Consider the following 25,066-nt stretch of genomic DNA (forward strand, 5'->3'; position numbering starts at 1 on the left):
AATGACTTCATCCTTTGCACTGTTGTGAACACTGGCCGCTTGCTATGCACTCTGATGACGAGGGGTCCAGAGCCGCCCATGTTCGCGGAAAGGTCACCACGCTCTGCTTCTCATCATGGGCACGTGTCACATCCCTGAGGCTGGAGGCAAGAAGAGAGAAGGAAAGTGTAAGGGTAGGAGTTCCCACCGTGTGACAACTCAGTCTCAAGTCCCTCCTGATCTAGGACCACACTCTGATTCTGCCCTACCTCGGGACCTGCACACACCTTCCACTGTTCCTCAAGAGAACCATCCGCCATGCCACAGTGACTTCCCTCACCTGGTTTATTCATTCCTAGCTAGAGGAAGGTGTGGCCCACATTCAGGGCTGACCTGGGGTTTGGGAGCCCACAGCATCCTGGGTAGGGAGGATCCCTGGATATACAGGGCAGGAGTAGAAAGCCCCCTGCATGGAAGCTACGGGAAATCTCATCATTCAGCCTCAGTGCTGCACCCTAGAAAATTATGAGAAGGCAAATGATTTGGGAACAAGTGACAAGATGGGACACCAAACAGAACAGAACAGCACATCTGCAGGGCTGTGGGGATGACGGGGTTCACCACGGGTTACTCGCCGCCTTCCTCAGGGTCGCTGATCTCTTCATAAATCACCAGCTGCTTTCTCTCACGCAGTCTGTGGGTCCAGGCATGTTTCCCCCTTTTGGGTCCTATGATAGAGAAGAGTTGGAAGATGAGGGTTGGGTAGGTTGAAGAGTGTTAGGCTCTGTTTTCTCAAAAACAGGAGATGCCTCCCTGCTCCCAAGTGCCCATGGGCCTTCTTTACCCAGTTTTTCACATTCTCTGGCTAGAGAGGCTGAGACCTTAGACCCACACCAATACAGGCCAAATGCCAATTAACGTTTTAGCTTCTGGCTCCTTCCGTTGTGAGGTTTAGATTCCCAACATCTTCACTTACGGGAACGCTGACCCATACCTCCTTTCACTCTGCACGTATTTGCTAAGGGCACACAGGCATACCTTGTTTAATGGCACCTCATTTTCATAGTGCTTCGCAGATACAGCATTTTCTTTTTTTTAGAAATTTTCACCAATTTTACACTTTTCCATTACTATTATATCTGTTAAGGTGATTTGTGATCAGTGAGCTTTGATGTTATCATTGCAATTGTCTTTGTTGTCTTTTAGTCTTTTAAACTAATTTTTGTTCTTTATTTTTTGGGTACACAGTAGGTGTATATACTTACGCGGTACGTGAGATGTTTTGATATGTGCATGCAATGCGTAATAATCACATGATGGAAAATAGGGTCTCCATCCCCTCAACCATTTATTCCTGTGTTACAAACAATCCAATTACACTCTTTTAGTTATTTTTAAACGTACGATTAAGTTATTATTGACTATAGTCATCCTGTTGTGTGTAAATGCTTTGGGGGTACTAGGAACTGCGCCCACAGAAGATGACGAACGTAACCGATCAATGTTGTATGTGGTCTGACTGCTCCACGGATGAGCTCTTCCCTGCCTCTCTTCCTTTTCTTGGGCCTCCCTATTTCCTGAGACATAGCAATACTGAAATTAGGACAGTGAACAACCCTACAATGGCCGCTAAGTGTTCAAATGAAAGGAAGAGTCGCATGTCTCTCACTTTAAATCAGAAGCTAGAAATGGCTAAGCTGAGTGAGGAAGGCATGCGGAAAGCCAAGACAGGCTGAAAGCTCCGCCTCTTGCACCAAACAGCCAAGCCGTGAATGCAAAGGAAAAGTTCTTGAAGGAAATAATAGTATACACTGCAAAGGAAAAGTTCTTGAAGAAAATAATAATACTAATACTCCAGTGAACACAAGAATAAGAAAGCAAAACTGCGTTACTACTGAAATAGAGAAAGTTTGAGTGGTCAGGATAGAAGATGAAACCAGCCACAACACTCCCTTAAGCCAGAGTCTAATTCAGAGCAAGACCCAAACTCTCTTCCAGTCCATGAAAGCTGAGAGAGGTGAAGAAGCTACAGAGGAAACGTGTGAAACTAGCAGAGGTTGGTTTGTGAGGTTTAAGGAAAGAAGCCGTCTCCATAACATAAAAGTGCAAGGTGTAGCAGCAAACCCTGATGGAGAGGCTGCAGCAAGTTATCCAGAAGATCTAGCTAAGATCACTGTTGAAGGTGGCTACACTAAACAACAGATTTTCAATATAGATAAAATAGCCTTCTATTGGAAGGTGACGCCATCTAAAACTTTCATAGCTAGAGAGGATTGACTCCAACTTTGAAAGAAGTTCTACTGTGGGTAAAATGCTATCCAATAGCATCACATACTACAGAGATGTGCTTCATGAAAGGGAGAGCTAATCGATGTGGCAAATTTCATTGTCGTCTTCTTTTAAGAAACTGCCACAGCCACTCCACCCTTCAGCAACCACCACCTTGATCAGCCAGCAGCCATCAACGCCGAGGCAAGACCCTCCACCAGCAAAAAGAGTGTGACTCACTGAAGGCTCAGAAGATTGTTAGCATCTTTAACAATGAATTATTTTAAAATTAAGGTATGTACATTTTTAGACATAACACTATTGCACACTTAGCAGACTACACTGTGGTGTAAACATAATGTTTTTATGCACTGCCAAACAAACAAAAAACAACGTGCGTGACTCACTTTAGTGTAGTGGTCTGGAACCGAACCTGCAACATCTCTGAAGTACACCTGTACTGGGTATCAGGCATTGAGCTGAATAAGCTATGATCCCAGGTTATCACAGACAGAATTGCTTGAGCACCTTTCATGTCATCAGGCTTTCTATATTTAATTTAATACCTCCAAACAATCTATTAACTATGATTCTTTATTTCCATCTTATGGACTAGGAATCTGGAGCTGAGAAAATTTGGAAGATTTGCCCCAAGTCACGTGGTTTTTTATACGGACGTCAACTCCAGTCTGTGTCTCTGGAAGTCATGTCTAACATCTCATCTGGAGCTGGGCAAGCTCATCAGCCCAACCTGGACCCAGGCTTGTCTGGGATCCACGCCACACACCCAGTCCACACACCTGAACATAGCCAGGGAAGCCAGAGGGGTTGTTCCCGAATTGTTTCCTCTTACCAGAGGTCTTGTTAATCTTCTCAGAGGTACTTGGTTTTCCCGGGGGGCACGGCTGTTTCCCATCGTTCTGTGGGCCAGATGCTTCTGGCACTCCCTTCGAATCGTTGCCTTCCTCTGCTGGCTTCTTGAGCATGATCTTTATAATGTGAAGGTCACAGATAAAACAGTATCAGTCACATTTCTATAGTGCTTTAGAGCTTACAAAGCGTCTTCACACGCATTACCTTAATCAATGTTCTCAACAACGCTGGGAGAGTTACACTTACCTAAATAAGGAGAAACCTGGGAGGTTAGAAGGGAAAGGAATGGCCTAAATGAATGGGGTGGAATTCAAGGGCTAGAATGCTTATCTTCACACTCTTTCAAGACTGACATTTGTGCAAACAGCAGAAATCTCCATGTAATTGAGAGTGTGGTGTACAGAAGTTTTGTAGAATAGCATTCTAAGAATTCACAAGGTCTACAAAAGGAAGAGCTTCTATAAAATACAAGGGATCCCAATATAAGCTTGTAGACTGCTGCTGGGAGAGTAAATGTAAAGACATAGAGAGGGGACAAAACGCTGCTGGGAAAGATGATGTGGGGCGATGAATACTGGGAAGAGAGAGGGAAAGAAATGGTTTGCTGAAATTAATCCAGACATCAAAGAAAGCAGTACCAGATATGGCATACCAATCTCTACCGAGGCACCAACATTGAATGAATTCAAGAGGTGGTAACGCATACCAATTCTGCTTGTGATGTGTCAACGTAATTCAACAAATATTAAGCTACTCTTTTATTTTTGTGTTTTTGTTTTGTTTTGATTTTGTTTTTGTTCTGGTTTTTGAAACGGAGACTCTGTTCGCCGCCTACAGAGGCAGGGCTGATTTCTGCTCACTGCACTCTCCGGGTTCAAGTGGGATTCCCCTGCCTCAGCCTCCCGAGTAGCTGGGACTATAGGCAGGCATTACCACTAAGTTTTGTGTTTTAGTAGAGATATACTTCACCATGTCGGCCAGGATGGTCTCAATTTCTTGACCTTGTGATCTGCCTGCCTCGGCCTCCCAAAGTAAGGCTCACGACTGGCATTACAATGCCATGAACAATACACGATTTTACATGAACAATATTTTACATGAACAATACATGTAAAATAGGCTAAGGGAAAGTCCTTCTCTGAGCTTGTAAACACTGTTTAAATGTAATAATAATAATAATATCTTTCTGATACTTCTTGAATTCGGTCTCCACACTGGCAACCCAACTCCTGTGATCCCTTTACTCCCAAACCAGAGTTGAATCTACCCTGGGGGTCACTCATTCAGGCCTCCTGAGGGATCCCCTGGGCTGGGACTGGGCTTCCAGATGCCCCAGGTGCAGACAAGGCCCCTCAAGGAGCTCACAGTAGGGAGGGTCACAGTCAAAGCCGCATTCCTAAGCCATGCAAACGGCCCGTAACAGAGCAGGAGCCAGCTGGTCCTTCCTTGCTGCAGAGTGGGTGTCTCAACAGAAGCACCAGCAGGCCCTATGGGGTAAAGCCCTAGTGAGCAACATCTGAACTTCATAAACAAATGCAAACGTGAATGAGCTTTAAATGGCTTGGAGCTCTGGATTAGACTACCCCTGCCACTGTGCCCCAGGAACATTCTTTTAACATCTCTGTACCCCTCGATAGCCTCTATTTTATTATTATGCTGCTGGATAACCATGATCTAAACATGGACTGTGATTTACTTCCATTGCATGGACCAGGAATCTGGAGCTCAGAGAACTTAGAAGATTAAGCCAAGTCACATGGCTTTTATATGGATGAAAAACTGAAGTAGTGTGACTCATTATTATTTGGAGATAATAACAGAAACAACGCCATAGAGTAGTCTTCTTATGATTAAATTAATTCATCCATGTGAACTGCTTAAAGTAGTATCTGGCATCACTATGAAAACAAAAGAAGTATTAAGGATGACAACTCCTTAGTATTATCAAGCCATCGATGCTAACATCAGGTGTTGTGATAGACATGGGGAGAAGGAGGCAATGAGGGCATTTTTACATTCCCACTCTTACCTGTATTCACATCCGTGGAGAGACAAAAGTTCTCTGGTCCTTTAGATTTTGAGAGATATCACCTTTGGGAAGATTCTGAACCTGCCGAAAGCCGCCTGAGGACGCTCAACTGAAAGTAGAATACATCAGAATTTTAATTTGTTGGGAAAGATTTCCAAACTCTAGAGAGACTTCTGTTGCATCAGGAATTCTGCAGCAGAGGGCACAGAGTCCACTCATTGCTGAGGAGTTATTTGGAGATTTGCTTCTGAATTACGTTTAGTAATGGTTGGTTCACTTATCTGTGGCATCAGTCTGTAATTTTCCATCTCATAGTTTATCAAATGGGGTTAAACCCCATCACAGTCTCATCTTATTCCATTACATATCTTCACTTTCTCCCAGATAATTAAAATGATTTGTTGGGAAACTGAACTGTATCCACTCAAGATGTGCAACAACTAGGCAAATCACTCGGTAATAATTTCCAAATGGGTGAAGTGTACATACCATAAGTACGCCAATTAAGCTGTTAAATGTGTGATGAACTGTGCATGATTTAGTCCAGTGGCTCTGAAATATTTTCAGTATAAAGACACTTCTTTAAAGTCAAAAGCTTGGCAGATACCAAGCACTGGATTTCCTTTTCAGACCTCTTGTAGTGATTGTGGGAGATTGTAGAATCTGGCCTGTTTGTTGGGAAGTAATAGGTCTATTGAGACAGTTTGGACATTCTGATCTTGTCTTATGATTGTACTTGTCAGAGCAGAAGAGCAAGTAAACACATATGTCCCCTTTATATTCTGGAAAATAAAGCTCTCTACTTAAAGAACCTGTCTTTTTTTCACATACTGTTATCTCCGGCCACTGGACAAGGGAAAGCTCTCTGGGTTGGATGAGGGATCACTCTTTCAAACTCACTTCCCAAGCTCATCACGAGAATTGGGGTTGTTTGGGAATGAGAAGACTATTTGGTTTTAATAAAATACAGAGAAACAGCGATCTTTGCTATGTCATGTGTTCATCACTCCTCCTCTCTTAAGATATTTATCCAGTATCTATATGTTGTTAATGAAACAAACTCGAAGTTTTATGGATCTACACTTTTAACATTTTCTTTTTGTTTTTCTACTTTTAATATTTTCTTAACTGTCCTTTTGATTCATTAACAGTGTTTAGCAAGAACAACAAGTCCTTTTAAAAAGGAAATATTTCAAACACACAGAAAGTATGGGAATAATATTGAGTTCAGTCGCATCTCAACATTAACACCCATGACTATGTTAGGGACTGATTTATTTATTCAGAATATTAGAAACACTGTAACGGCTGCGCAGAAGCTCACACCCAGATCCCAGCATCTCTTTGGGAGCTGAATGGTGGATCACCTGAGGTCAGGAGCTCTGAGACCAGCCTGGCCAACATGGTGAAACCCCGTCTCTACTAAAAATACAAAAAATTAGTTGGGCATGGTGGCGTGGCTTCGTAATCCCATCTACTCAGGGAGGCTGAGGCAGGAGAATCGCTGGAACCCAGGAGGCAGAGGCTGTAGTGGGCTGAGATCAGCCTGCACTCCAGCCTGGGCAACAAGAGCAAATCTCCAGTTCAAAACAAAAACAAAAACAAAACAAAACAAAACACACTCATCAACAAGTCAACAATACGCTGAAGCTGTTCGTGCAGCACTCTCACCAATCCCTGCCCCCTCCTTCTCCATTTACAGCCAGTCCCCTAATTTGATGGCTTTTATTCACATTCATGTTTTCATGCATTTACTACTTTCTTACTTATTATCCATAAAAAATACATATTACTGTTCTTTGCATGTTTTAGAATTTTATGAATGGCCTCTGTAGTTAACTTTCTGTATGCAATTTTGTTTTCACTCAGCCCTGCTGTGTATGAGGAACAAATGTCTGAGGATCTTCCCAGGTGCTGAGCTGAAGAGCAACTGCTTGAGGAGACTCCTTTTCTAGCCCTCTTTCCCATCTACTCACCCTGATTCCCGCAGTTACGGTCATTATCAGAATCATTCCTGGAAGTCTGTGGCCTGTTTATTACGCATGAAAGGTGGGAGGGCGGACATTGAAACCTAGAAAGAAGCAAATGTTTATTCCTTAAGGACAAACTTAGATCCGCAGCACGGTGGCTCATGTCTGTCATACCAGCTTTGGGAGGCTGAGGCGGAGGATTGCTTTTGAGGCCAGGAGAGTTCAAGAAGAGCCTGGGTAACATAGAGAGACTCCCATATCTACAAATATAAAATAAAATTAGTTGGGCATGGTGGCATGTGCCTGTAGCCTCAGCCACCTAGCAAGCTGGGCAGGAGGATTGCTTGAGCCCAGGAGTTCGAGGCTGCATTGAGCTATGATTGCACTACTGCACTCTAGCCCAGGACTGATTCAGAGAGAGACAGAGAGACAGAGAGAGAGAGAGAGAGGCTTCTAAAGGAGGAAGGTGGTGGAGATGTGCTGTGATGCCACAGAGACAGTTGGGCTCATCAGAACAGACGCCTATGGGAGAGAAACGGTGATCTAGGCACGAGCTCCACTTGCCAGCCCCTGCCCCTGCCAGCCCCGATAGGATACGGAAGAGCAGAACACCCAGAAGCTGCCTTGTGATTTTTCCCTGCACAAAGGAAAATGGGGTACTTTCTGCAGCCTAAGAAGTAGCCTAGGGCAGGAAAAGGATGCTCATGTGTCCCCAGACTTGTCTGTTCCTGTAGGGAAACTTTCTTGTTACCTAGTTTAGTCATGGCCTCTATACTTTCTCTTCATATGCACACAGCTGATTTTCTCCTCGAGTATTTATCTTTTTCCCACTCTTTTCTTAGAGAAGTATTTGGCAATATCATCAAGGCTCAGGGAAAAAAGAAAGAAAGAAATTCTGGCAGTGACTCAGCTAGGCATGTCTACCATTCAACTGGAGCCAAGCCTGTGTGTGCTGGATCTGGGCGGGGATGATAATCCGCCCTTTGTTGATATGGCTAACTGAGACAACATGGGGACCTTCCCCGCTTCTCCCCCGTCAGCATTGTGCAGGGTTTTACTACTGCTGGCTGGCTCTCTTCCCACCTTTGCAGAATGGGAGTAGAGTCACCAAATGTAGTGCACGCCACAGACTTGTTCCAGGGATGCTAGGGTGATGACAGAGCGAGGGTGGGAGGCCCCAAGGGTCCAGATCTCCCCGACCCTGCTCCTGTCCCCAGTACCCTGTCCTCCCTTCCTCGCAGAAACCTGGTCACCCTACTCTGCCCCTGACCACTGCTCTGTCCCTCCAGTCACCTCACCTTGCTTCTCTTTCCTCTGGATGTTTTAGCATCATCCCTGGCCCTTTGCCATCTCGATTCATGGCACCGGAGCAGTCTGACCTGCAAGAGAAACAGCCTGAGTTCTTCCAGCCCCGTGGAGGAGAATCAGTGAAGGCCGGGCCACACTCAGTCACCTGGAATCAGGTGCTGCATTTCTCCATCCAGGGCTTATCTGTCCCTGGAGTAAGGACATGGGAGAAGTCAGATGAAAACAGGGAGCTGGGGGTCTCTGGGAGAAGTACTGATTGGGGATGACAGGTTTCCCCTATGGGCAAAACAGCCTTTAGCCTTTGGGAGGGGGTTAGCTAATGTTGTTAGCAGTTTCCTGAGCTAGGCTTACTCCTAAAGATGTACAGACCCTTGCTGGGGAGGCAGGACGAATCATAATTTCCATGAGTGGAGGCGCTCTGACTTCAATCAATACATGAAGGAAAGGAAGTGAGTCCCAGAGACAACATGGTCTCTTTGGTGATGGATTTGATCAGGCAGAGGGATGGGGGTTCTTAGTCTCTGCTTGAAGACAAACCACCTTCGCTTAATATGAACGGATTTAGAGGCTATTACCGGGTTATTTGTAAATTATAAGAAGGAAGAGCCCGCCATCCCTTAGAGAGAATGGGGCATTTCAGGTTGCAGAATCGACCAGGCACGGTGGCTCATGCCTGTAATCCCAGCATTTTGGGAGTCGAGGCGCAGATCGCTTTGAGCCCACAAGGTCGAGACCAGCCTGGGAAACATAGCAAAACTCCCATCTCTACAAAAAAAAAAAAGCACAAAAAAATTAGCTGGGGTTGGTGGCTAGCTTCGTAACATCTCAGCACTCTGGCTGGCTGCGGGAGATCGCTGAGCCCACGAGGTCGACATCAGCCTAGCCAACCTAGTGAAATCCTCTACTAAAAAAAAAAAAATACCACAATAAAAGCATTAGTGGGAAAAAAGGTGGTGCATGCCTGTGGTCCCGGAGGCTGAGGCAAGAGGGATCCTGGAGCCCAGGAGGTCAAGGTCAGCCTGGCCAACACAAAACCCCATTCCTACTAACGACAATAACAAGAAAATAGCATGGGCGAGGTGGTTCTGCCTGTAGTTCTGGAAGCCGAGGTGGCAGGACAGCTTGAGGCCAGGGAGGTCAATACCCCATCTGGTCAACATAATGAAAACCCCGTCTCTCAAAAAGAGTAAATAAATAAATAAATAAAAATAAAAATAAAAATAATATCTACCAAAACCTAGCAGGGGTGTAACGGCACACCTGTAGACCTGAGGGGCCAAGGTGGGAGGGGGATCGCTGATTCAGGGATGTTGGACGGGCCACCATTACAACATAGTGAAACCGGTTTCACTTAAAAAAAAAAAAAAAAAAAAGAAAAGCCGGGCAGGCTGGTGCCCTTCTGTAGTCCCGCGAGTCGGCAGAAGGATCGCTTAGCCCAGGCGGCTCCAGGCCAGCCTGGCCAACACAGCAAAGCCGCCTGAACTAAAAATGAAAACAAAAATATTAGTGGGAACGGTGAAAGGCTCAGGTCCCGAGGCCAAGGCGGAGGACTGCTTGAGCCCAGGCGTTGAGGCCAGCCTACGCCAACATGGGCGGTAAACTGTCTCTACTAAAAACTGAAAATAAAAAATATTACTGAGGGCGGGTGGTAAGCGGCCTGTAGTCCCGGTACGAGGTGGAGGATTACTTGAGCCCAGGCAGCCGACATAACGAATCCCCGCCTCTACTAAAATACAAAAAATGAAAAATGTTTCCCAGAGGTGGGGGACGGCACAGGCTCAGTAGGCGCCGAGGTCGAGGCGGGAGGTTCTCCATGATGATCGCCTCTGAAAGGCATTAGTTGTCTTTTCAGTCCTCAAGATTTTCGAAGCCCAAGCACTTGAGGCCCCTACGGAGGCTTCCTCCTTTTCTATCTGCCCCCGCTTGGCCCATCTAGGTGTCCTTCAAGAGAACCTACCTCAGAGACACAAAGTAGTGGTATGCAGGTCAGCAGCAGTTGGCTTACACAAAGTGTGGCTGGAGGAGGAGAAAATATCTCAGGATGTCACTGCCCCAGGATGTGGACCAATCAGGGCAGCCAGTGAACTCCATCTACAATTAGAAGTCAGAACAGTAGGCGGGACAAGCCAGCTGATTTCGGGGTCTCTCAGTCCAGGCTCAGGACAGAACCTCCTCAAAGCTAGGGCAGAGACTCTGAGCTCAGCCTAAAGCATCCCCTCTGATTGGCTACTCCAAGTTCAGCACGATGCTCTGATTTTCTCTTTAAATTTTCTTCAAAATCAGAGCACGATGGGCTGGTTTTGTCTCTCTTGCCGCTTTTCCTATCCCCCACACCCCCACGGTGCATTTGTTATCCAGTTTTAATAAGCAGTGCATAACAAGCAGGTCGCCATCTCAAACTCTTCCTTACCGCTTAACTTTTCATGTATGGGATTTTTCAGGAACTCTGTAGTAACGTGAAGAAATTTGGGCCGGCACGGTGGCTCACCCTTGTAATCCCAGCACTTTGGGAGGCCACAGCTGGTGGATCGCTGGAACCCGGGAGGCAGAGGTTGCAGTGAGCCACGACCACGCGGGTGCACCCCAGCCTGGGCAACAGATTTATACCCTGTCTTTTATCTCTACAATAAAAATAATAATAAAATTAACGAGGTAGTGTGCCTGTAGTCTTAGTTACCTCAGGAGGCTGAGGTAGGAGGATTGCTTGAGCCCAGGAGTACGAGGTTGCAGTGAGCCATGATCCAAGCATACTGTTGCCTACCTGGGCCACAGAGCAAGACTTTGTCTAAAAAAAAAAAAAAGAAGATGAGAGAGAGAAAGAAAAAAGAAAAATTTCAATAAGCCAGTCCCAGTGGCTCACTTCGTAACCTGAATACCTTTGAGGCTGAGGCAGGAGATAGTAGGATCACTTGAGGCCAGGGAGTTCCAGAACAATCTGGGCTACGTAGTGAGACCCCCACCTCTATTAAGAAAAAAAAAAAAGTTTTTAAAATAAATTTAAACTAAAAAACACTTCTATATATTTTCTAGAAGACCACAAAGAACGAGAAATATGTTTTACCTATTGATATTAATAATATTTGCAATAATAGTAGTAAAAGAGTATGTAATTAGCCACTGTGTCTAGGAGCTCATAAGTCAAGTTCTCTTTAAGAAGTTTCCCCACCCCATCCCTAGTACCTCCAACATGTCCCCTGCTCCTCTGGGCTTTCCATCTACAGCCCTGATCTCTAAGATCCTCCTCCCAAAATGACAGCGAGCTCTATTAAGGCAGGGCAGGCAATGCCCTTGAGCCCAGCACAAAGCCCTTTATGTGCATCTTCCATTAATTTTCACAACCTTCTCTTGAGTTAAATACTATTATCATCCCCAGTGTGCAGATGTTGAGACTAGCTCAGAGAATAAAGCAGTCTGCTCATGTCAAGCAGTCAGTGGGTGATAGAGCTGGATTCAATTCCCCAAGGTGAATTGAGTCCAAAAGTCTGTGCTTTGATGTATGTATTTTAATGTATACATTAAAATGTATACAATTTTAAATGTATGTATTTCTATTTTAATTAAACAATTTTTAAGAGATGGGTCTTGCTGTTGCCCCCGCCTGATCTGGAAGTAACTCTGGCCTCAAGCAATCCTCCTCCTCCTACTTTGGCTTCCCAAAAACACTGGGATTACAGGTGAACCACTCCCCACCAGCCTCAAAGTCTGTGCTTAATTACCTCTTCTATATTGCCTCGACTATTTGTTGAATGAATGAATGTACCTTACAACTGCAGCTGTCTCTTAACATAATTTACATCACTCCTTACAATCACCCCAAATTCCCTCTGGCTGTTGTAACAAGTTACTACAAACTTTGTGGCATAAACGACATAAATTTATTCTCTCATTCTGAGGCCAGAAATTGAAATCAGTTTCACTGAGTTGAAACAGTTGGTGCCGGGCAGGGCTGTACTCTCTAGGAGGCTCTTAGAGAGAATCTGTTCCTTGCCTCTTTCCAGCTTCCCGTGATTGCCAGCATTTCTTGGCTTGTGGCTTGATATGGTTTGGCTCTGTGTCTCCACCCAAATCTCATCTCGAATTGCAACTCCCCACGGATTAAAAAATCCCCATGGGAGCGGTTTTCCCCATGCTGTTCTTGTGACAGTGAGTTCTCGAGATCTGATGGTTTTAGAGGCATCTGGCATTTCCTCTGCTGCACTTCTGTCTCCCTGCCACCATATGAAGAAAGTCTTTGTTTCTCTTCACCTTGGCCATGATTGTTTCCTGAGGCCAAAGAAAGAAGGAAAAATTTCCAATGAGGCCATGCAGAACTGTGAGTCAACTAAATCTCTTTCCTTTTATAAATTGCCCAGTCTCGGGCAGTTCTTCACAGCAGTGTGAGAACAGACGAATACATGGCTGCATCACTTAATTCTATCTCCATGGTCATTGCCTTCATTTGTTTTCTGTTACTATAATGAATACCACAAACTGGGTAATTTATAAAGGAGAGACGCTTTATTTGGTGTACAGTTCTAGAGGCTAGGAGTCCAGAGCATGGCGCCAAGTATCTGGTGAGGGTTGTGCCACGGTGGAAGGATGAAAAGGTAAAAGCAAGTGCAGGAGACAGACAGAGAAAATGTACAAACTCCTTTTTATAACAAACCCAGTCTCGTGATAATCAATCCACTCTTATGACAATGGCATTAATCACTGACAGCCCCACCTCTTAATAGTGTTACAATGGCAATTACATTTCAGCACAAGTTTTGGTGGGGACATTCAAACCATGGCAGTCATACTGGGTTTCTTTCTCTTCTGTCTGTGGCCAGATCTCCTTGCCTCAATCTGATATGACACTCATTATTACATTTAGGGGCTCCACCCAGATAATCTAGGACATCCCAGGATCTTTTTAAATTACAATTTTTCATTTTTTTTTTTTTTTTTTTTTTTTTGAGATGGTGCCCCACTCTGTCACCCAGGCTGAGTGCAGTGGTGTGATCTCGCTCACTGCAACCTCTGCCTCCCGAAGTTCAAGCAATTTCACCTCAGCCTCCTGGAGTAGCTGGGATTACAGACTTCACCACCATGCCCAGCTAATTTTTGTATTTTTAGTGAGATGGGTTTCACTCCATCTCGCCAGGCTGTCTTGAACTCCTGACCTCGTGACCCACCCACTGCCTCCCAAAGTGCTGGATTACAGGTCTGAGCCACCTCACACCCGACCAACATAATCACTTTTTGTTGTAAGTTAACACTACAGGTTCCAGGGTTACCATGTGGCTATCTTTTGAGGGACATTGTTCAGTCTACTACAGTTTGCCCTCTGGCCCCTCGAGGATTCAAGACCTCTCCCACATGCAAAATACATGCACCTGCCCCAAATCCTCAAATGTCTCAAACTGTGCAACATTCGCTGAAGTCCGACATCTTATCCAAATAAGATCAGTTCAGAAGTACCAAGTCTCCTCATCTAAAACAGATATGGATGAGACTCACAGGAACATCCTGGGGCAAAATTCTCCTGCTGTGAATTGACATTAGAAAAAACAAGTTATCTGTTCCAAAAATACAGGGATGGACAGGTGTAGGATAATAGTTAAGCAGATGTTTCCATTTCAAATGGGAGAAAATGGAAGAAAGGAAGGAGTCAGCTGCTCAACCATTTTGAAATCTAGCAGGACAAATTCCATTTGCTTCAAGTGACTCAGAAAATCCCTGTAGCTTGAAGCCTTCCCTCTGGTCCCATAGCCTCCTCTCCTCAGAATGTATGTCATAGTGATTCACACCTTTAGACCAGCAGGTCCTTTGTGATCTTTCCTGTGTAATATCATTTCTATTACTGTGCTATGGCTGAGCATAGTGGAAGAGCTCCTGAGTCACGTGCCCAATCTCTTCAGCATAGCAAACATGGCCCCATTCTTGACTTTCTCTAGAGCATACCTCCCTGACAGTGCCTCCTAATCCTTTTAGTGTCTTTGCAATCTTGATAGGTTGAGAATTTCCCTAAATCATCAAGTCCTGGATCCTTTTTGCTTAACAGTCCTTTCCCTCCTCGCTTATCTCTTTACTCACATTTTATTAAAAGCAGCAAGATGAAATCAGCTTTCACTACCCTTAACACTTTGCTTGCAATACCTCTTTAGGTAAATATCCAAGTACATTGCTTACGATCTGTCTTTTTTTGTTTGTTTGTTTGGGTTTTAGATAAATAACACACATTGCTTGCAATTTCTACTTTCCACATAACTGGAGGACATAAATCAATTAAGTTTTCTACCAGTATGTAACTAGAATTGCCTTTCCTCTAGTTTCCAATAACATACTCCTCATTTCCTTCTGAGCCTTTACTAATGGCACCTTTTTCGGGAGGGGTCTGGAGTTTCACTCTTGTTGCCCAGGCTGGAGTTCAATGGCGTGATCTCGGCTCACCGCAACCTCTGCCTCCCAGGTTCAAGAGATTCTCCTGCCTCAGCCTCCTAAGTAGCTGGGATTACAGGCATGCACCACCACACCCGGCTAATTTTTTGTATTTTTAGTAGAGGCGGGGTTTCTCCATGTTAGTCAGGCTGGTCCTGAGCTCCCGATCTCAGGTGATCCGCCCGCCTCGGCCTCCCAAAGTGCTGGGATTATAGGCGTGAGCCACCGCATCCAGCCACTAACGGCACCTTTAATATTTATATTTCTACCAGAATTCTGCTTACGATGATCTATGTATTCTCAAAGATATTGGCTTTCTCTCCCATGTTCCTCACTTCTTTCTGAGTCCTCATCATAACTGCCTTCAATGTTTACATTTCTCCTAACAGTCTGTTCATGTAAATGGAGGCTTTTTCTATCAAGTTCTTCAACATTCTTCTGGTCCCTACCTACCTATTATTCAATTTTAAAGCCACTTTCACATTTTTAGGTATTTGCTACAGTAGCGCTTCCCCTCTAGGTGCCAAAATTGGTATGAACTTCTGGTGGCTGCTGTAACAAATTGCCGCAAACTTGGTGACAGAAAACAACACACATTTATTTTCTCAGAGTTCTCGAGGTCAGAGGTCTGAAAACAGTGTTACTAGGCCAAAACCAAGATGTCAGAAGGGCCATGCTCCCTTCTCAGGCTCTAGGAAGAATCCTTTCTTCTTCTTCTTTTTTTTGAGATGGGGGTCTCACTCTGTCACCCAGGTTGGAGTGCAATGGCACAATCTCGGTTCACTGCAACCTCTGCCTCCCAGGCTGAAGTGATTTTCCCACCTCAGCCTCCTGAGTACCTGGGACCGCAGACTTGCACAAACACACAAGGCTAATTTTTTTTGTATTTTTGGTATGTTTCCCAGGCTGGTCTCAAACTCTTGAGCTCAGGCAATATTAATCCTTATTAATCCTTATTAATATAAGGATACATGTGATTACATTTAGAGCCCATGGTTAATATTATTTAATATTATTTGCTCAAACTCTTGAGCTCAGGCAATATACCTGCCTCGGCCTCACAAAGTGCTGGGATTACAAGTGTGAGCCACCATATGCCTGGTGAGAATCCTTTCTTGCCTTTTCCAGCTTTTGATGGCTGTTGGCATTCCTTGGCTTCTGGCGGCATTACCATATTAGTCCGTTTTGCATTGTTATAAAGGAATACTGAGACTGGTTAATTTATAAAGAAAAGAAGTTTATTGATGCTCACGGTTCTGCAGACTGTGCAAGCATAGCACCAGCATCTGCTTCTAGTGAGGGCTTCAGGAAGCTTCCAATCATGGTAAAAGGTGAAGGGGAGGAGGCATGTCACATGGCAAACAGAGGGAGCAAGAGAGATGCCATGCTGTTTTAAACAACCAGCTCTCATGTGAACTAACAGAGTGAGAACTCACTCATTACCGTGGGGAGGGCATGAAGCCAGTCATGAGGGATCTGCCCCCATGACCCAAGCACCTCCCACCAAGTCCCACCTCCAGCATCAAGAATCACATTTCAGCCTGAGATTTGGAGGGGATAAACATCCAAACTATATCAATGACTCCAGTCTTGATGGCCAAATTTCACTCTCCTCCATCTTCACATTGTCTTCTCCTCTGTATAGTTCTTCAAATCTCCCTCTGCCTCTTTTTTTTTTTATAAGGATACATGTGATTACATTTAGAGCCCATTGTCATGGTTAATATTAGGTGTCACCTTGACTGGATTGAGGGTTGCATAGATGGCTGGTGAAGCATTGTTCCTGGGTGTGTCTGTGAGGGTGTTGCCAGAGGAGATTGACATTTGAGTCAGTGTTTGACTGTTTGTTAGAGGAAGATCCACCCTCAGTGTGGATGGGCACCATGCAATTGGCTGCCAGCATGGTTAGAACAAAACAGGTGAAAGAACAGCAGCTTTCTTGCTGAGTCTGTTTGCTCTCTCTCTTCCTCTCTGCTTCCTCTCCTCCTGCCTCTGGACACCAGACTTCAGGTTTGTTGACCTTTGGACTCTGGTACTTGCACCAGCAGCCTCTCAGGGGCTCTTGGAACTTTGGTCTCAGACTAGGGCTTGTACTCTCAGCTTCTCTAGTTTTGAGGCTTTCGGATTTGGACTGAGCCACGCAACTAGCTTCTCTCTTTCCCCAGTTTGCAGACGGCCTATCGTGGGACTTCACCTTGTAATCATGTGAGCCAATTCTCCCTAATTAACTTCCTTTTATATATACACATATCCTATTGGCACTGTCCTCTGAAGAACCCTGGCCAATACGTCTACCCAGATAGTCTAGATAATCTAGGATAATCTCTGCATCTCAATATCCTTAACTTAATCACATCTGCTAAGAATAATTTTCCAAATAAGGTAATATTTATAGGTTCTGGGGATTAAACCCTAATATCTTTGGGAGTCATTATTTAGCCTATTACAAGGAGTAAGTCAGAAACTTTGTTCCAAAGTTCTAGGGTGATTGGATTTGTAAAGGAGTGACTGGAGCTCTTTGAGGTCACATGGGGTGGTAAGCATTCCAGCCTATTGAGAAATGATATGGTTTGGCTGTGTCCTCACCCAAATCTCATCTTGAATTGTAGCTCCCATAATCCCCATGTGTCATGGGAGGGACCCGGTGGGAGGTAATTGAATCAAGGGGGGCGGGTTTTTCCTGTGCTGTTCTCATGATAGTGAATAAGTCTCACAAGTTCTAATGGTTTTATACAGGGGAGTTCCCCTGCACGTGCTCTCTTGCCTGCCACCATATAAGATGTGACTTTGCTTCTCCTTCCCCTTCCACCATGATTGTGAGGCCTCCCCAGCCCTGAGGAACTGTGAGTCAATTAAACCTCTTTCCTTTGTAAATTATCCAATCTCAGGTATGTCCTTATAGCAGTGTGAGAACAGACTAATACCGGAGGGATATGAACTCTGTAGTCACACAGACTTGAGTTCACTTCCCAGCCCCAACACTTGATGACCTTGGACAGGTCACCTGACCTCCCAGGCCCTCCAGTCCCTCCTCTGAAATGAGGTAATGATTGCACTTCCCACACAGGGCTATTCTAAGGTGTGCTTGCAAAGAACTTAGCATAGGGCTGGGCACATTGTGAGTGATCAAAAAACAATTAGCTGTTGTTATTAAACCACAGACATGATGAGAATAATGCTATGCATTTACTCTGTGTCTGCTCTGTTCCAGGTTCACAGGGAGTCGTAAAACATACTCCCCAGAAACATGCAATGTAGATGGCCTTATTGCCCCATGCCACAGATGTAGACTCAGAGGCTAAGATTTGTCCAAACTTAGACAGTCAACAAATAATAGAGGAAGGACAAAGACCCTGTCTGGCTGATCCTTCTCCACAGCTCTGCTCTCCACCATAGGAGATTCTAAATGCCAGTGCCTACAGAGAGCATGTGTAAATGACAGGGACACATCTGCAGGCAGGAAAGTCTGCGGCCAGCTGTGTGGAGGGACTTGCTGACTGTCAGAGCTGCAGACTGTGGTGTGAGAAACCAGAATGTTGGAGGTCTGTGTGTGCAGCACTTTTCCACAGAGAACATCAGAGACCCTCTGCACTGGTGGTGGCAACAAACCTCTGTGTGAGGGCAGGGCCTACCCTGGGATGCTGTGGACCTTCTGACCCAAGGATGGGTGGATGAAAAGGCTAGCATTAGCTGGGCATGGTGGCTCATATTTGTAATTCCCCAGCACTTTGAGAGGCCGAGGTGGGCAGATCACTTGAGCCCAGGAGTTCGAGACCAGCTTGGCCAACATGGCGAGACTCCATCTTTAGAAAACAAAAGAAAGGCCAGCATAATGTGGTTCCTGGGGTTCCTCATGATTACCCAAGAATATTGTTTATTGAGTCCCAAATTATTTCACTCCATAGTGTATTTTCAGTTATTTTTTTTTTTAAGAAGTAAACTTCGGCCAGGCACAGTGGCTCAAGCCTGTAATCCCAGCACTTTGGGAGGTCGAGGCAGGCGGATCACCTGAAGTCAGGAGTTCAAGACCAGCCTGGCCAACATGGTAAAACACTGTCTCTACTAAAAATACAAAAATTAGCCAGGTGTGGTGGCACACGCCTGTAGTCCCAGCTACTCGGGAGGCTGAGGCAGGAGAATCGCTTGAACCCGGGAAGCAAAGGCTGCAGTGAGCCGAGATTGCACCACTACACACCAGCCTAGGCAACAGAGCAAGATCCTGTCTCAAAAAAAAAAAAAAGTAAACTTTACATTGATGAAATATTGCACAAATCACAACTATATCACCTAAAAAGAGTGGGAAAACCCAAGATGTGGGAGATGGTGTTATCTTCCTCAAGATAAACCATTGCTGTTGAATATGACATCAGCAAAATATATCTGTCATGCCGGGCACAGTGGTTCACACCAGTAATCCCAGCACTTTGGGAGACTGAGGCAGGCAGATCCCCTGAGGCCAGGAGTTTGAGACCAGCCTGGCCAACATGTTGAAACCCCGTCTCTACTAAAAATACAAAAATTAGCCGGGTGTGGTGGAGGGCGCCTGTAATCTCAGCTGCTCGGGAGGCTGAGGTAGGAGAATTGCTTGAACCTGGGAGGTGGAGGTTGCAGTGAGCCAAGATCACGCCACTGCACTCCAGCTTGGGTGACAGAGCAAGCCTCCATCTCACAGAAAAAAATAAAATAAAAGTAAAAGAAAAATATATCTGTCAGTTTTAAGGTTCAATAACTTAGACTTTCATCCTTTTTTTACATACATTTTTATTTTTTGTAGAGACAGGGTCTTGCTATGTTGCCCATGCAGGTCTCAACTCCTGGCCTCAAGGAATCTTCCCTCCTCGGCCTCTGAAAGTGTTGGGAATACAGGTGTGAGCCACCACGCCTGGCCAACTTATACTTTCTTGTATGTATTTCTGCTCCGGACCAAGGTTCCCGAACTGGAAAGGGCCCATCTGCTCAGCCCTTCCCATCACCCCTAACCCCTGCAATGCTGCAGGTTTTCATAAAGATGTTTCTCTACTGACACCTACAAGCTTTTCACTTTTGGGAAACAAAGATTGTAAAGGTTTTTTGTTTGTTTGTTTGTTTGTTTTTTCCATAATTAACTAAATTTAATTTAGAGGAAAATTTTTTTAACTCATGTATTTTAGTTAAAAAAAACACCATCTGGACCGGACATGGTGGCTGTAATCCCAGCACTTTGGGAGGCCAAGGCAGGCGGATCACCTGAGGTCAGGAGTTCAAGACTAGGCTGGCCAACATGGTAAAACCCATCTCTACTAAAAATACAGAATTTAGTGGGCGTGGTGGCACGTGTGTAATCAGCTGCTTGGGAGGCTGAGGCAAGGAGAAATTGCTTGAAGACACAGGAGTTCAGTGAGCCCGAGTGCAGTAAGTCAAGATCAGCCACTGGACTCCGGCTTGGGTGACAGGCTGAGACTGTCAAAAAACAAAAAAGAAAGAAAGAGAGAGAGAGAGAAGAAAAGAAAAGAAAAGAGAAAGAAAGAAAGAAAGAAAGAAAAGAAAGAAAGAAAGAAGCAGATAAAAGGCAGAGAGAGTGGGCCACTTGGTGGGACAGGGGATGGAGGTCACATACTGCCTGGGGGCACTCACAGGTGAAACTGGAGTGGAATCAATGAGGATCTAAGTCAGGGATCTGGCTACTCTTGCCTCTCTCTAGATGACCCCTTGCCCTGCCATCAGTCCCACTGAGACCCCTCACTGTCTTCCTCAGGACAAATTCACATGCCCTGAGTGGAGGTCCATGGAGGCCTCACAAGGCAAAAAGTCAGGAACTGCAGGCTAATGCTTCCCTCCCACTGGACAGGCCTCGGGAAGACTGGGAAGGGGCTAAGGAAACAGAGAGCTACCTTCTGCCCAAGAGCAACAGACATATCTGCGGGGCAGGAATGAGGGACCCACATCTGATACACTTGGGACCGGGCTTCAGAAAGTGACCCCTCCCTATGCTGTTTGTGTCTCAGAAGGTGGTTTTGTCCAACCCTCTTCCCCCAGGTATCAGGAGGTACCAGCTGCATTAGCAGGTTCAAAGGCCCCAGGGGACGACCCTGTGTCCCAGATTTCTGAGCAGATGGCCTAAGCTACTTAGCTTTGCTGCTTTATAATAATTATTGAGTCAGATAGTGTTAAGCACTCTTTGTTTTTCTTTTTTTAAGAGTTGTTTTGTCTATTCTAGATCCTTTCTATTTCCATATGAATTTCAGCATCAGCTTGCCATTTTTTTTTTTAACCAAAACTCTTGCTAGAGTTCTGTTTGATATTGTGTTAAACCTATAGATTAAATCTGGGGAGAATTGACATCTAAACAATATTGACTCTTCCAGTCTATGAACAAGGTATATCTCTTCATTTATTTACGTCTTAGTTTCTCCCAGCAATTCTGTAATTTTCAGTGTACAGATCTTTCACATCCTTTGTCAAATTTACCCTTAAATATTTAACAGTTTTTATGATATAGTAAATGTTTTGTTTTTTTTTTTTTTTTTTTTTTTTTTTCGAGATAGGGTCCTGGCTCTGTGGCCCGAATGGAGATGCAGCGGCGTGATCTCGGCTCACTGCAACCCTGGGTTCAAGTGATTCCTGAATGCCTCAGCCTCATAACTGGGACTGATGACTTCTCCCTACACATCTGATGACTTTATTTTTAATATTTTTAATAGGGCTTTAACTTTGGGCCACCATGTTGCCAGGCTGATCTTAATCCCCTGACCTCAAGTTATCCTGTGTGGCCTCCCAAAGTATTAATTATAGGCGTGAAACCCACTGTCTTAACTAACTACATTTATTTGTTTGTTTGTTTTGTTTGTTTGTTTTTGTTTTGAGGCAGGGTCTCGTTCTGTCACCCAAGCTGGAGGGCAGTGGCACAATCTCGGCTCACTGCAACTTCCACCTCCTGGGTTCAAGCAATTCTTGTGCCTCAGCCTCCTGAGTAACTGGGACTACATGTGTGTGCTGTCACACCTGGCTAATTTTTTGTATTTTTAGTAGGGAATCAGGGGTTCCCCATGTTGCCCAGGCTGGTCTCGAACTCCTGACCTCAGGCGATCCATCCATCTTGGCCTCCCGTCTTGGCCTCCCAAAGTTCTAGGATTGTAGGAGTGAGTCACTGCACCTGGCCTCTGCCATTATTTTTTAATTTTAACAATGAGCTTAGCATTAATCACAGATTTGTCATTTTAATGTGCCCCTCATGTAATACCTTTTTTCCTAAAAATAGAAGCCATTCCACAAAACCTTTTACTTAAGTATTCACTACCACTATCAATAAATTATTAGAGCAGTGGTTCTCAACCAGAGGTAATTTTGCTTTCCAAGGGACATTTGGAAATGTCTAGGAAATTTTCATTTGTCACAGCTGGTACTGGGGGTACACTGGCATCTAGTGGCTAGAGGTCAGGGTTGCTGCTAAACATCCAACCATGCACAAGACAACCCCCACAACAAAGAATTATCCAGCATAAATGTCAATAGCATTGAGATTGAGAAACTCTGCGTTAGAAGTAGATACACAGATGTGCTCCTCACAATTAATATGCTTGATAGACAACATGACATGGACAGATATGACAGGGTTTGTGTCATTTCATAGAGGCTGGCACTTTCCTCAGATACTGCAGAAATCTATCGCTTTCCTTGTTTGGTGAGACATTCTAAAGTCCTTCTGGTGTGCAGCCTCCCTCATTGCAAAGGGTTAATAAACTTGACATTGTCAGATTACAGGTTTGTTCCGGGTGCTCTTAGGTTGATAAATCAGGCTCTCTAGCTGATTTATCAAGCTAGGCTAAATTCATGGTGTAGAATCAGATTCTCCATTTCAAGGGGCGTTTCTGTGAAACTGGGCTAGTCCAGAGACTCTGGAGGAATGGGAGTGGAGGAGAATAGCTTCTCAGCTGAGCTTCTCAAGGATAGGCAGGGTGAGTTGAGTGAAGGACCGAATTTACGAGCATCCTTGGCTGAAACACTCTCTACTTGCAGTGATCTTGCTGCTCCTTTCTTTGCCTCAGCAACTTCCTCAGCATCTGGGGGATTAGTGTCCAGATGATGGCCCAGCCCTGTGGCCTGAACCTTCTGGCAAAACTGATGTGTTAGTGGGGCTGTGTAATTTGGGTTCCCATGACAGCAGTCCAACCCAGCCAGACCACCAAGCATAGCACCCTTGAAAGGTGGTGGCACTGGTGCCCAGGCTCAGTATCTTTTCCAGGTGGATGTTGAGATCTGCACTGCCTGCTGGTAGCGAAATTCAGATGCCACTATCTATCAAATCTTGAATAATTCATCAAGTGCTCTTCCTCCTTTGGCCAGGGTTCCCTGGCCCCCATTGGTCCTTGGCCTCTGGGGCTAATTCCTTTCAGTCTGCAGAGCTGCAAAGCAAAGTAGCTTAGGCCATCTGCTCAGAAATGGACTGGGGTCGTCCCTAAGAGGCCTTGAACCTGCTAATGCAGCTGGTGCCTCCTGGTACCTGGGGGAAAAGGGTTGGACAAAACCACACTACAGAGACACAAACAGCATAGGGAGGGTCACTTTCTGAAGCCGGTCCCAAGTGTATCAGATGTGGGTCCCTCATTCCTGCCCCGCAGATATGTCTGTTGCTCTTGGGCAGAGAAGGCAGTTTCTCTGCTTCCCTTAACCCTTCAGTAGTCTTCCCAGGCTGTCCAGTGGGAGGGAAGCATTAGCCTGCAGTTCCTGACTTTTTGCCTTGTGAGGGCTCTCCATGGATTCCACTAGGCATGTGAATTTGTCCTGGAGGAAGGACAGTGAGGGTCTCAGGTGGGACTGATGGCAGGGCAAGGGAGTCCTCAGAGAGGCAAGAGTATGCCCAGATCCCTGGCGTTCCTCATTGATTCCACTCCAGTTTCACCTGTGAGTTGGGTGGGTGTGCCTCAGGCAGGCGACTCTCCATCCCTGTCTCACCAAGTGGCCCTCTCTCTCTGCCTTTTATCTGCTTCTTTCTTTCTTTCTTTCTTTCTTTCTTTCTTTCTTTCTTTCTTTCTTTCTTTCTCTCTTTCTCTCTTTCTCTTTCTTCTTTTTTTTTGTTTTTTTGACAGTCTCGCTCTGTCACCCCAACCCGAGTCAGTGGCGTGATCTTGACTTACTGCACTCGGCTCACTGGATCCCACCTCCCAGGTTAACATTCTCAGCCTCCCCAAGTAGCTGGGATTACACGTGTGCCACCACGCCTGGCTAAATTTTTGTATTTTTAGTAGGGGTGAGGTTTTACCATGTTAGCCAGTAGTCTTGAACTCCTGACCTCCGGTGATCCCGCCTGCCTTGGCCTCCCAAAGGTGCTTTGGGATTACGGCACCATGTCCGGCCAAGATGGTGTTTTCTAACTGACACATGAGTTAAAAGAAATTCATCTAAATCAAATTAGGTTACGGAAAAAAAACAAAAAACCTTTACAATCTTTGTTTCCCAAAATTGAGAAGCTTGTAGGTGTCAATAGAGGAAACCTACAGCATTGCAGGGGTTAGGGGTGATGGAGAGCGCTGAGCAGATGGGCCCTTTCCAGTTCAGGAACCTTGGTCCCGAGCAGAAAGGTGATGATGAGAGTTCCTCATCTTTCCCTGGCTGCCTCCCTGGTAGTTGGTGCCATGTCTCCAGAAGTGGTTTGTAGTGAATTGTTTCTTTGAAGGCTGGAAGTGGACGATGCACAGGTGACCTCTGTGACAAGCGCTTAAAGGCAGATGTACTGACCATGCTTGTTGTTATATTAGGATTTGGACATTGGCCAGAGATGCAGCAGCCAACATCTTTAGTCAAGAGGTGAGGAGCAGAAAGAGACAAAAGGAAGAGAGTGTAGGAGGGAGAGGAAAGTCTGACAGTCTGTTAGAGAAGGTTTAGAGAGATGCGGATGGAGAGAATGCATCAAAAAGAGATCAGCAGGCCGGACGTGGTGGGTCACGCCTATAATCCCAACACTTCGGGAGGCCAAGGTGGGCGGATCACCTAAGGTCAGGAGTTCCTGACCACCCTGGCCAACATGGTGAAATGCCGTCTCTACTAAAAATACAAAAATTGGCCAGGCATGGTGGCGGGCACCTATAATCCCAGCTACTCGGGAAGCTGAGGCAGGAGAATGACTTGAACCCGGGAGGCAGAGATTGCAGTGAGCCAGGATCACAGCACTGCACTCCAGCCTAAGCGATAAAGTGAGACTCTGTCTCGAAAGAAAGGAAGAAAGGAAGAAGGAAGGAAGGAAGAAAGGAAGAAGGAAGAA

The 25,066-nt window shown here is 45.3% G+C and overlaps 1 pseudogene; it reads right to left on the reverse strand.

The window, feature by feature from the left end:
- Nucleotides 1-606: 606 nt before the first annotated feature.
- LOC116271844 lies at nucleotides 607-24,546 on the reverse strand (annotated as a pseudogene).
- Nucleotides 24,547-25,066: the final 520 nt, after the last annotated feature.

Source organism: Papio anubis, chromosome X (genome assembly GCF_008728515.1).
Source record: "Papio anubis isolate 15944 chromosome X, Panubis1.0, whole genome shotgun sequence".
Classification (NCBI taxonomy): domain Eukaryota; kingdom Metazoa; phylum Chordata; class Mammalia; order Primates; family Cercopithecidae; genus Papio; species Papio anubis.